Source organism: Anolis carolinensis, chromosome 3 (genome assembly GCF_035594765.1).
Source record: "Anolis carolinensis isolate JA03-04 chromosome 3, rAnoCar3.1.pri, whole genome shotgun sequence".
Classification (NCBI taxonomy): domain Eukaryota; kingdom Metazoa; phylum Chordata; class Lepidosauria; order Squamata; family Dactyloidae; genus Anolis; species Anolis carolinensis.
The window spans coordinates 92,201,172-92,214,417 of NC_085843.1; the positions used below are offsets into that span (position 1 = coordinate 92,201,172).

The following is a 13,246-nucleotide window of genomic DNA, read 5'->3' on the forward strand; positions in this document are numbered from 1 at the left end:
AGTGAGCAGTCTTCTGTAATGTGGAAATTAAACTATTCGGGTCAGTCTATGGCTCTGACTGTGTAAGCCTTCAGTACATCATCCAGATGTGCCCACCCCAAAGGAAAAAAAATGGGGTTTTTTAGGCTATTCCTCATATTGGGTGAAAAAACATATTCCTGTGTAATTATCTACAGTGTTCCCCCCTATTTCGCAGTTCGCTTATCGTGGACACACTGCTTCACGGGAAAATTATTTATTTATTTATTTATTTACCCAATTGCTGCTTCCCCCCCCCCCCTGCTTTGTGCCCACCATGTTGCTCTGGCTGCCTCTGCTCCTACAGCCAGGGAAGAAGGAATGCCCCTCCAGCCCCTTCACAAGTCCCGCCCCCTCTTCCGAGTCCTCCACATTTCCCGGCATGGCCCAGCTGGAGCAGTGGCAGAAGGAGCCTATCCACCTCTTCCAGGCTCCTGCTGCCGCTGCTGCCCACCCTCACTCTCTCACTCTCTCACCCACCCTTCCTTGCTCACTCATTCACCAAGCCAGAGCAGCGTTCCTTCTTCCCTGGCTGCAGGAGCAGAGGCAGCCAGAGTAACATGGCAGGCACACAGCAAGGGCCCCACCGTGTTGCTAGGGAAGGTTTCACTGGCACCCCAGGGCTTGCAAGGGGGAGAAAGGCCACCTAATTATTTTTAAAAATGCATAAATATTAAAATAGAAATAGTGTCCCTACTTCATGGATTTTCACTTATCACAGGTGGTCCTGGAATGTAACCCCCGTGCTAAGTGAGGGAAAACTGTATTAGAAATACAGAGCTGGTGAACCTCTGAATTCTGATATTTTCCTCTGGAAATCCATATTGAGGCCTGGAGCATTTCTGCACTAAATCGAACCATTGAACTCTTTTTCTATAGATGTTCCCTAAATGTAAACATTCATACTTGAAAAAAGTAAGTATTGGGATTACACCTACTTCTCTGCATACAAAGTATCTACATACATGGTACATAGACTGCCTACTTAAAATCTGCATGTAGAAAATTGGACATATAAATAATTTATTAGAGAAGATGCAATTGCAGGCTTTGAACAGATATTTAGATGTGATCTGATCCCAATTTTTCCATTTACATAATCATTCCTGTATATCGTGAATGCCTGCAGATTTTTGCTTTAAAAATTCACACATTCAACAGAGAAGTTTAATTCACATTTCTTAGAGGTACAGAAGAAAATCTTGTAAGGTAGCAGAGTTCTCTTTCCACCACCACTTGCCAACAATGCTGGATAGTTTTTGAAAGAAAGACTTACAGAGTTAGATGTTAGTAGGAAAAATACAAAGCTGTTATAGAAAAAAAATAATTCTGTTTCATTGAAATACTCAACACTATACATTTGCATTCAGGATTTGTATGCACTTCCCAGGATATAAATTAAAGCCTGTTTTGCAGAGGTGAGGCAGAACTGATGCAACTAAAGCTATGTCACACTATGTTGCTGCATTAGACTGCAGGCCTGAACAATATGCTACCCTAACTAAAATTCTATTTTTCAGTCACTGCGCTTAGTAATGAGGCAGGAAATCCTAATGCTGATATCTTCAGTCTTAGAGATACTAGAGAGCCTTGGCTCTTTACTCTGTATGAGCCTCACAAATGTTCCCAAAAAGAGCAACAGTCTTTCATACAACACTTTTAAGATTAGGAGATAAGGTCTGGCTGGCTGGAGCACAGAGACTCATTTTGGCCAGCATGCTGAGGAGAACATTGTCTGTTTCAAAAGGAAATAGATTAGATATCTATAATGTATTGCCATAGCAGATGCTTAGACAGAAGGCTTGTATCAGAAAAGACAAAAAGAGCACCCAAGCTATAAAATTTAATTGATAGGATATTCATTCACTCACTAACTACTGAGATTTTAACAGGGCTACTTTCTTTCTTTTTCTCCCATATAATTTTATTGCAAATATATAAGGAATGGGAAGGGGTAAAGAGTGAACAGGAGCATTTTTAACATCTTACATCTTTGTCTTTCCTTGCTGTCTAATTTTCTATTCTGTCAAAAAAGGGAGAGAAAGAACATTTCTTTTGTAAAACAAAAGGATAAAGCAAATGTACTGTTTTGAAACAAAGGAGATAGAAAAGTTGGGAAATTGAAAATAGAATGCTTCTTACCCTTACTCTGCTGTCCTCTTCACAATAAAAAAATCTATTCTTTTGTCACAAAACTTCTTATCTCTGGTAGTCATGGGCCCGGTATTTGTCTCAATTGTTTATTTTGAGTTTTCATTTCGTACCGTCCATTCGGATGGCACAAAACAAAAGACCCCTTTTTGAATTAAAGAAGGGGTGAAACGAAAGAGAAAGTTACATGATTACAGTTTCTTTGTTTGGTTTTTGGGCCACGTGGCTTCCCTCATGCAGCCCCAGGAGTCATTCTGCATGCCTCAGAGGAGGAGGAAGAGGAGGAGGAGGTGGTGTTTGGGCCAATCCGAGCCCAAGAAAACAGTGATGTTGCCAGGCTATTTATGGGGTGACTGCCCCCAAAGCTCCCATTTTGGGTGTGTCCTTCGGTGCTGCTGGCTGGCTGGTTTGCTGCTGCTGTCTCTCCTGCCTGGTGTGCTTGCTTGCTTGTCTTGCCTTCCTTGCCGCCTAAATTGCCTTGCTTCCAGCCAGTAGGGAAAGATTTGTATCTTGACAAGCAAGGCAAAGGGCACTTTGGGAAAAATTACTGTTTTGATGGTGTCCATGGTTAGAGATCAAGACGCTTTGTCTGTGGTACAAGGTGACAAAATGTTTCATGTGTTGGAGAAGAATCATGAGCTATTTAAGACTAGCTGCCCCTTCACATGCCCCTTTGGATTATTGTAGTGTTGTCCACCCTCCCACCATCAATGCAATGAGCGTTTTCTGATTGTTTTGGGACTGGGCCAGAATGTTCTTCCCTTTACTTGTGGTATTTTGTCTGCCCATACTGTCTCTGAAGGATTGAGCATTGTCTCAGGGTGATGTCTATCAATGGACTGTCATTTGGCAGGTAGCAAGGGAGTGCACTTAGGCACTCTTTTTGGTGATGAATAAGGCTCTAGAATGGCATCTAAAGGTTATGGGACCTGTGGATGGAAGGGAAGTTACTCTTGAGGCTGTTTTTGCTCACACTTATAAGGACCTGGAACTTGGATGGGACTAGCCTGGGTTGATATCCTAGTAAATGGCTAGATAATAGTGACCAACTATTGGATTGTTCAGTTAAACCCAGATCAGGTTGCTCCCATGGCTGAGTGGAAGTTTGAACCATAATCTCCAGTGTCATAATCCAATGCTCAAACCACTACACTATATTGGCTCTCTTCTATCTTTTAATGGTTTAAATATTCTATACCCCTGGCTGATCAGATGACAGAATTTAACCAAATTCTATACCTCTCACTTATTCTTCTCTTGGATTTTTGCAGTACATGTTGAAAATAATTAAATCTGTATAAATGTATGAAGTGTCTTATAAAATAGAAAAACTGCATTGATTGAAGAAATCACACTCCATATGGAGTTACTTATTGAAGACCTTTAGTTTTCTGAAATTTTACAATAATTGATATAAATTATCTTCCAAATTAGATGATTATTTCTTCATATTCCACACTATTCTGGTATATATTACACATTAAAAAATAAAAGTTATAGCATCTTCTTCCGAACAACTGGCTTTGGATAGCTAGACAGCCGCCTCTCTTTCTTATGAACAGTCTTTCGAACAGTTTTTTCTGCTTTGTCCAAAGGTTCTCTCTGTTTGCTCTTTGTTCCATCTATTGGGGTGCCAAAAGTAGAAAAGAACTGTATTTCCATTGGTGGTGGAGACCAACTGCTTCCTTTTCCTAAGTTTTTGCTTCTTTTTGTCCCTTTTGATTTTGTAGCTCTGCTTCTTGTTATTTTTGGATGAATATGAGAGCTCTCTCTTGATCTGATTCTGATGTGATTCTAGTCAGTAAATGTTACATGAAAAGTGTTAAAATAAAACATAAATAAATCTGTGTCATGATTTTTTTTCTTTTAAGATAACTATCATTCCAATGTTTAGTTTCAACAGCGCCAACAGAAAAAAAGTAACTTACAACCAGGCCCGTAGCCAGGATTTTGTTTCGGGAGGGGCTGGGATTTTGGTTTGGGGGGGGGCTGAGTCTGTGTGGGAGAAGGTCTACCCTAGCAAACCTTTTGTATTGTTATCCCAATACCCCCATACATATGGGATATATTGAGCATGGTGATCAGATCATGATATGAATAAACATAACAGTTTAAATAATAAATGTAAGGCCTTCTCGTGGACCACCCTGAGAATTTCGGGGTGGGGACTGAAGCCCCTCAAGCCCCCCCCCCCCAGCTACATGCCTGCTTACAACCAAGGTATTTGAAAGACCATATAGAATCATAGAGTTGGAAGAGACCACATGGGCTATCCAGTCCAACCCTTTGTCATGAAAGAAAAGCACAAAGTACCCTAGACTGATGGCCATCCAGCCTCTGTTTAAGTCTCCAAAGAATGAGCTTCCACCACACTTTGAGACAGAGAGTTCCACTGTTGTAGCTCTTACAGTCAGGAAGTTATTCCTGATGTTCAGGTGGAATTTCCTACTCTGTTATTTGAACCCATTGCTCCATGTCCTGACTCCTGTTATGAGTTCATTTGGGTCCTATGCTCTTTCAGAGAAGCTGTTCTTTCTATCCCATCCACTTCTAAGTCTCATTTGTTAGGAAAAAAGAAAGGGCCTTCTGGGTGGCTCTTATCAGACTTCATAACTCCTTTCTTAGAGAGACTGGAATGATGCCATCTTTGCTCCCCGTCCAACAAGTTAAAACATTTTTGTGCTTCAGACTCTTAGAAATTGACTGTGTTGGACTTTGAGTAATGTGTTGTGCTCTTTTATTGTTTGTGTATATACAAGCACAGTTGGTGGGGACAAGGGTGAAGGCCTTCTCAGTGGTGGCCCCCTGACTTTGGAATTCCCAAGGGAAGTTAATCAAGCCCCTACATTGTCATCCTTTTGCAGGGATTTGAAAACCAGGATGTTTCAGCTTGCATTTGATAATGCCTACTCCCTAGTTATAAGTGCCCAGTCCCTAGGTTTCATAATATTTTGTTCTCTGCACTTCATCCAATACCTGGCCCTCTGATGTGCTTTTATCTGAATTGTTATTTTTAACTATGTTTTTTTTAATTTTAATTGTGTTTTTGCTTTGATGGATTATTTTTGTATTTGTGTCTGTGGGCATATTGTCCCATATGTAAACCACCCGAGTCCCTTTGGGAAGATGGTGGTGGTGTATAAGAATAAAGTTATTATTATAATTATTTTAATGAATTCTCATGTTTTTAACTTATAAACTGCTTAATTGCCTTGAAAGTAACTTTTATTTTAATATGTTTGTAATGAAGTTTTGCATTGTTTTTAATTTATATCTTTTTAAACTACCTGAAATCATATTATTGAGAGAAAGGCAGGATATAAATGAATAAAATCATTGTTATCATTATTATCCAAAAAGTACATAGAAAGACAAGTATAACAAATAATAACAGGAAAAGAATGTTTCCTGTAACATGTTTTTTTTTCACAGCATCATATCATAAGACAGAAGCCACAAAAGGGCACATTGTGAGGCAGGTAGTAAAGTAAGGAAACGAGGGGAGAGTGACAGAAAAACCATGATGTGTAAAAACCAAGGAAGACTATTTTGTAGATATAAGAACAATCAAGGAGTAAGAGGTAATGATACAAATGAGGGAATGTAATAAGCAATGGAGGGGGACATTGTGAGAGGATACAGTGTGATCAGGGATGGAGTACAATGAAATCATATAAGAAATGGTATGACCATTAAAACAGATTAATTTGCATATTACTAGGATTTGATGACTGGATTTGACAAAGTGGAATATATCATGATCATTAATATTCTCCTCAAAAGAAATCTCACATTGTTTGGAATATATATTTTTATACAGTATGAGAGTTTTATGCCTATGTGCCCTTTTCTCTCAAGCTATGAATGTAAATGTGATGCTATTAGATCACTAGATGGAATAATTCTTACTGACTGACATTTTTGAGTGGATAACCATGGATATGAGGCAGGAACAAAAAATAGCCATGACCAAAGAAGGATGTACTGCTGTTGACATCAAAATTTGCATGGCGAGGTAGCAACTGATGTGAGTAACATGTAAAGATTGGTGAAAAGGTGTAAACAACTCAAAAGCAGTACTCAAGACAAACCACATAGTGGAAGGCCATTGACAGGAGTCACAAGTGAAAGCCAAGACAGGTCAAATAATAAGATTCAAACCAGTATACTGCCACAAAGATTGTGGAGGAAGCAGAGGCGGTCCAACCATAAGGCGAACTAGGCATTTGCCTGTGGCGCCATCGACCCGGGGGCACCATCGTCCTGGGAGGAGGGCGCCACTCTCCGCCTCCTTCTCCTTCAGGTCTCCTGGCGGCCGCGCTGGGCCTCCCACTGCCCGTGCTGGGCCTTCCGGCCAGCGCGGGCCCGCCTTCACACCACGTGAGCCCACCTTTGGGACCTTCAGAGATTGTGAGGTCTGTGGGAACTTGGAAGCTAGGTATGTCGGGTTTATATATCTGTAGAAAGTCCAGGGTGGGAGAAAGAAGTCTTCTTTGAAGCAGGTGTGAATGTTGTAATTAATCACCTTGATTAGCATTTAATGGCCCCGTGGCTTCAAGGCCTGGCTTCTTCTTGCCTGGAAGAATCTTTTTTTGGGAGGTGTTAGCTGTCCCTGATTGTTTACTGTCTGGATTTCTTCTGTTTTCAGAGTGTTGTTGTTTAATTATTGTCCTGATTTTAGAGATTTTTTTAAATACTGAGGGCTATCTGGGTTATCTAAGTCCACACTGCTCTATATCCCTGTTCAATGTTTAGTGCTAAATTCGCAAATAACATTACCATGTATTGAACTGCTTTTTCTATTGATTTGTTGTAAAACATGATGTTTTGGTGCTTAATTTGTAAAATCATAATGTAATTTGATGTTTAATAGGCTTTTCCTTAATCCTTCCTTATTATCCAACATTTTCACTTATCCAACGCTTTTATTTTTCAGTGATTGGTTTGGGGGGGGGCGCCAAAATTCTGTTCGCCTACACTTGAAAAATACCTAGGGCCGGCTCTGGGAGGAACTTGGCTGCTGGCACAATGCTGTTGAGCAGATTACCTACAACATTGGATACAAAACAGTGTGTGCCAAGTGGGTTCCTCATCAAGATACAGGTAATTTTAAAAAGAGTAGGCTATGTTCATGTTCTGAATGCTTGGCAATATTTGAACTCCATTTTTATTAATGTTTGAAGTGGCGATAAGAATAGGGAATGACCCAGATACCAAGAATCAGTCCATGGAGTGGCAGCACTCCATCTCCCCTAAACCAAAGAAATTCAAAATCCAGCATGGAAGGCTGTGTCTTCAGGAATGACAAGGGGGTGTTTTTGCTTGACTTCCTTATGTGTGGGACTGAATTGCCCTGGAAATGTTAAGAATCCATCAATAAGAAAAGATCATAGAAACCACTGAATATATTCCTATCATGCCACAATAATGCATGACACCACACATCTTTGACAACATTGCCTTTTGTTTAACTGTTTGCTTTGGGGTCATGATTATGATATATTTGATGAGATAGTGATGCACAATCAAATCAGAACCTGACCTGAATTGTGTCTAGTTATGAGGCTCTAACTTTACACATTTCTGGTGAGATGAGCACATATAGTAAAAGATGTCATATACAGTAGTGTAAGGTGTCCATCATTTGGTAGTTGTAGCACGACAACTGCAAGGGCCTTAAGCATTAGTTAGCAAAGCCAACTGCCCATAAGATAAAGGTCTGTATGACAGGATAGCAACAAGATGTTTTTATCAGAATGCATTCTTTATGTAATGTTCAGGTTCAATCTGCACCAAAATCCCAATTGCCTGTTCAACTGCTGAAAAAAATCTATCCTGCAAAGTTTATAAAAGATTTGTTTATCTATGATCTTAAGGAAGTTTTAAAGATATTTTCAACTAATTTTTTTGAAGGTTGTATCCCCTTAAATTGTGGCCCAGTGATATAATATAAGCAGGACAGCAAGCCTGCCAGGTTTCAGAACAATAAATCTATCCACTCATGTTATTATTTTTTTCAATTTAAGCACATGTGATTAACCTAATTACTAGGGTTGGGCAAAAAATTCGAATCCTTCTGATGTTGTATCCAATTCGTATGTTTTGTCACTTTTGAACTGTGTTTAGAAAAAGGTTATCCTGTCGTATGTATACCACGATATCGAACCCTTGATTGCCAATTTTTCGAATGGTATCGAATGTTTCGGAGGGGGCAAGCATTTGCAAAGGGCTCCTGGACTACTTGACTGCTTATGGGGCGCTTTAATCTGCTTTGCAGAACGAGTGGGGAGAGGTCTGGGTGTGCTGGAGTGCTTGGCTGCTTGCAATGGGCCACTTTAATCCGCTCTGGAGAACGAGCAGGGAGAGGTCTGGGTGTGCTGGAGTGCTTGGCTGCTGCTTGCAATGGGCCACTTTAATCGGCTTTGGAGAACGAGCGGGGAGAGGTCTGGGTGTGCTGGAGTGCTTGGCTGTTGCTTGCAATGGGCCGCTTTAATCCGCTTTGGAGAACGAGCGGGGAGAGGTCTGGGTGTGCTGGAGTGCTTGGCTGTTGCTTGCAATGGGCCGCTTTAATCCGCTTTGGAGAACGAGCGGGAAGAGGTCTGGGTGTGCTGGAGTGCTTGGCTGTTGCTTGCAATGGGCCGCTTTAATCCGCCTTGGAGAACGAGCGGGGAGAGGTCTGGGTGTGCTGGAGTGCTTGGCTGCTGCTTGCAATGGGCCGCTTTAATCCACTTTGAAGAATGAGCGGGGAGAGGTCTGGGTGTGCTGGAGTGCTTGGCTGCTGCTTGCAATGGGCCGCTTTAATCCGCTTTGGAGAACGAGCGGGGAGAGGTCTGGGTGTGCTGGAGTGCTTGGCTGCTGCTTGCAATGGGCCGCTTTAATCCGCTTTGCAGAACGAGCGGGGAGAGGTCTGGGTGTGCTGGAGTGCTTGGCTGCTTGCAATGGGCCACTTTAATCCGCTCTGGAGAACGAGCAGGGAGAGGTCTGGTTGTGCTGGAGTGCTTGGCTGCTGCTTGCAATGGGCCGCTTTAATCCTCTTTGGAGAACGAGCGGGGAGAGGTCTGGGTGTGCTGGAGTGCTTGGCTGTTGCTTGCAATGGGCCGCTTTAATCCGCTTTGGAGAACGAGCGGGGAGAGGTCTGGGTGTGCTGGAGTGCTTGGCTGCTGCTTGCAATGGGCCGCTTTAATCCGCTTTGGAGAACGAGCGGGAAGAGGTCTGGGTGTGTGATGACCCATGGGCCTTGTAGTCCTGCTCAGGACATTGTAATTCCTGATGAAGATGAAAACTTGGGTTTTTTACCTTCCCAGTCTGAACTGGATTCCTCTCAGCCAGATCTTTCCCAGGCAGATCTGGGAACCTTGCACCTGCAAGAAAGTTGTCTCCCAGAAGTATGTCAAACAAGCCCAGAGCCTACTTCTCCCGTATTCTTGCGCCGGGAGTTTTGTAAACAACAGAGAAGTTTGGATTCAGCTTCGCGCAGGAGTGCGAGGATTGCAGCTAAGAATGTGGCCAATTAAGACTGCTTCTCGTGAGAATCTTTGGGGAGTCTCACATCTGGTCTCAGAGTTAGCTTTCGGTTCTGATTCCCAGAGAACTGCTTCGGCGGGAAAGCTAGACTCTATTTAGGTGTTTTACCCGCGTAGTAACTTCGCGGAGTCAATTCGTCAGCCTACGGAGCGAGTTGTGTCTGGACAGCGCGCTCCGATTCAAGCCTCGCTCCTGCTCAAGCCTTGCCTAGCTATCCAGCCTTCGCCTTGCTTCCCAGCCTTTGTTTATCTACGGACTTTGCCTTGTTTCCCAGGATCAATCCTTGCCTTGTTCCACGGATTTATCAAGTTATTCCACGGACCTTGTTCTTGTTCTTAGTTACCTTGTTCCACGTTCAAGCCTTGTTTCAAGTATCAAGTTATTTCCTAGCCTCGCTCAAGTTTCATGGACTAAAGGACCTTGTCATCTCCCCTCACTTTGCTTGGCAAAGTGAGTGTTTCGGTTATTGGATTACAACTTTGGACCTTAATATTTCTTATTGGACATTGCTTTTTTGGACTAATTCTGACCTTTCCTGAAAGGCCTAATTCTGGACTATTTTCTACACTTGTTTTTATTAACTTTATATATTCCTACAATAAAGATATTAGATAGATTCTGGCCTCTGTGTATGGTTATTGGTGCTCTGCAGCCTGGGTCGTGACAGTTTGACTCCGCCACCCTAAGCACCAATTAACCTCGGCCAGAATGTCTACCGGAGTCGTACCTGGGCCGAGCGGCCAGCCGATTACCTACACCATCGACAAGGAAGAGGTGGACCGAATCCGTGATAAGCTCAATGCACAGGATGGAGAAATAAGGGGTTTGAAGGAACGCGGTGTTCGTCTTCCGGCCATGGCGTTGCCAACCAAGTTTACTGGAGAAGCTTCTAAGGTTCATGTCTTCCGTCGCCAATGTCAAGCTTATCTGGAGGCCCGTGCTGCCGAGTTTCCCCAAGAAGACATCAAAGTGGCATGGGTTTACAGTCTTCTAGACGGGCCAGCGGCCAGCTGGGCGACGGCACTGTTCGACCAAGCCTCTCCACACCTAAGATCAGCGCAACACTTCTTGGACCACCTCAAGGAGACTTGGGGAATCGAGGACAATTTGGAGGCAGCCGGTCACAAACTCCGTCGCCTTTTCCAAGGAGACAGACCTATGTCTCAGTATATAGCCGAGTTCCGAGTGCTGGCCCACAACACCGGCTGGAACTATGTAGCCCTCAGGGGACAATTCCGGGAGGGTCTCAACATTGAAATGCTGGAAGAAATCTCCAAGGTGGATCCTCCCCAGACCCTCGAGGCACTCATTGATCAATGTTTACGGGCTGAAGTCATGATTGCCAACAGGAAACAGTGGGTTCGAGGCCAGGGCAGTAGAGCCGGGGCAAAACCCCCCGCTCCCGCCAGCGTTCAGCCACGTCCGGTGTGGAGACCCCCACCGCCAACCCCATACCCCAGAGGAGGCGAGGAGGTGCCGATGCAGTTGGGCAATGTGCGTCCCAGACTAGATGCCGCCGAGAAGGCCCGTCGTCAACGCTTAAACCTCTGCTGGTACTGCGGGAACGGGGGCCACTTCGCCAGAGAGTGCCCAGCCAAAGGGAAGCCTGCCGCCCGTCTTGCGGCGGCGTCCTCCACGGAGACGAAGGCGTCTGAGCCGACTGGCACACAGCCGGCGGGGGAAGCCAACGACCGGGTGTAGAGAGGCTCGCCAACCCGGTCAAAAAATCCATCCAAGAGCCGCCAACCGGGGTCCTGTTCCTTCTCGTGGTCACATTATGGTCAGCAAAAAGGGGACCCGTCATGATCCACGCCATGATAGACTCTGGAGCTACCAACAATTTCATCGATAGAGAGTATGCCGACTCTCTGGGATTACAATATCATGATTTCAAGAATGCCCGTGTGGTGCAAGCCATAGACGGCCGTCCCCTCAAGACGGGCCCCGTAAGTCAGTGGTCGGAACCCACCAGGATGTGGATAAGGGAACATATGGAAGAGATTTCCTTCTTTGTTACCGAGGTCCCCCATTTCCCTGTGATTTTGGGAATTCCATGGCTGACTCTCCACGACCCTAACATCTCCTGGTCCAACAGAGAACTGCAGTTTGCTTCACCGTACTGCCAAAACCATTGCCTCGTAGCCAAGGTATGCCATGCCACAGACACCGAACCCATCATCACCTTGCCAAAGAAGTACTCCGAGTATTGGGATGTATTCAATGAAAAAGAAGCCGAAAAATTACCCCCACATAGACCTTATGACTGTGCCATTGACTTGGTGGAGGGGGCCCCGATCCCGCGAGGGCATCTCTACTCCCTGACTGAACCAGAGCAAGAAGCTCTCAGGGAATTCCTAGAGACAAACCTTCGCAAGGGATTCATCAGACCCTCTCAATCCCCAGCCGCCTCCCCAGTGATGTTTGTGAAGAAGAAGTCAGGGGAACTACGCTTGGTGGTGGACTACAGAGCATTGAACAATATCACCAAGCGGAACAGCTATCCCCTGCCCTTAATCTCGGATCTACTGGATCGGCTTCGAGGAGCCAAGGTTTACACCAAGCTGGATCTTCGGGGGGCTTACAACTTAGTTCGCATCAGGGAAGGGGACGAGTGGAAGACCGCCTTCCAGACCAAATTCGGATTATTTGAGTCCCGAGTTATGAATTTCGGTTTATGCGGAGCCCCCGCAACGTTCCAGCATTTTGTCAATGACATTTTTCAGGACTATCTAGACAGGTTCTTGATAATCTACCTGGACGATTTTTTGGTGTTTTCCAGATCACAATCAGAACATGAGAACCACGTCAAAATGGTGTTACAACGATTGCGGGATCATGGACTTTATGCCAAGCTGGAAAAATGCGCTTTTGATCTACAAGAGGTAGATTTCCTTGGTTACCGCATCTCGCCTCTAGGGCTTTCCATGGATCCAGCCAAAGTTTCAGCAGTATTGGAATGGCGGGCGCCAACTAACAAGAAAGAGGTGCAGCGTTTCTTGGGGTTCGCGAACTACTACCGCAAGTTCATTCCAGATTTTGCCCGCTGGTCCGACCCCATCACTAGCTGCATCCGTGGAAAGCAGCCTTTCCGCTGGACTGATCAAGCAGAGAAAGGGTTCCAGCAACTAAAGAAACTATTCACCTCCCAGCCAATTCTACAGCACCCAAATCCTGAAACCCCTTTTGTGGTGCAAGCGGACGCCTCTGATGTGGCTATTGGGGCTGTACTCTTACAACCGGTGGGAGATCACCTCCACCCCTGTGCCTTTTATTCTCGTCAACTAACCACACCAGAGAGGAATTACACCATTTGGGAAAAAGAACTACTGGCCATAAAGGCAGCCTTTGAAACTTGGAGACATTGGCTAGAAGGGGCCAAATTTCCCATTGAAGTCCACACTGATCATCGTAATCTAGAACATCTAAGAACTGCCCGCAAACTAAATCAGAGGCAGCAACGTTGGGCTTTATTCTTTGAACGTTTCAACTTCCAGATCCATTATGTGACCCCAGCCCAAACCAAGCAAGCAGACGCCCTGTCACGTAAACCGGA

General features: G+C 44.4%; 1 protein-coding gene across 4 annotated transcripts in view; it reads right to left on the reverse strand.

Annotated features, from left to right (window-relative positions):
- il1rapl1 (interleukin 1 receptor accessory protein like 1) overlaps nucleotides 1–13,246 on the reverse strand; it is a 1,149,188-nt gene that overhangs the window by 986,640 nt on the left and 149,302 nt on the right. The gene's annotated exons all lie outside the window — the stretch shown is intronic.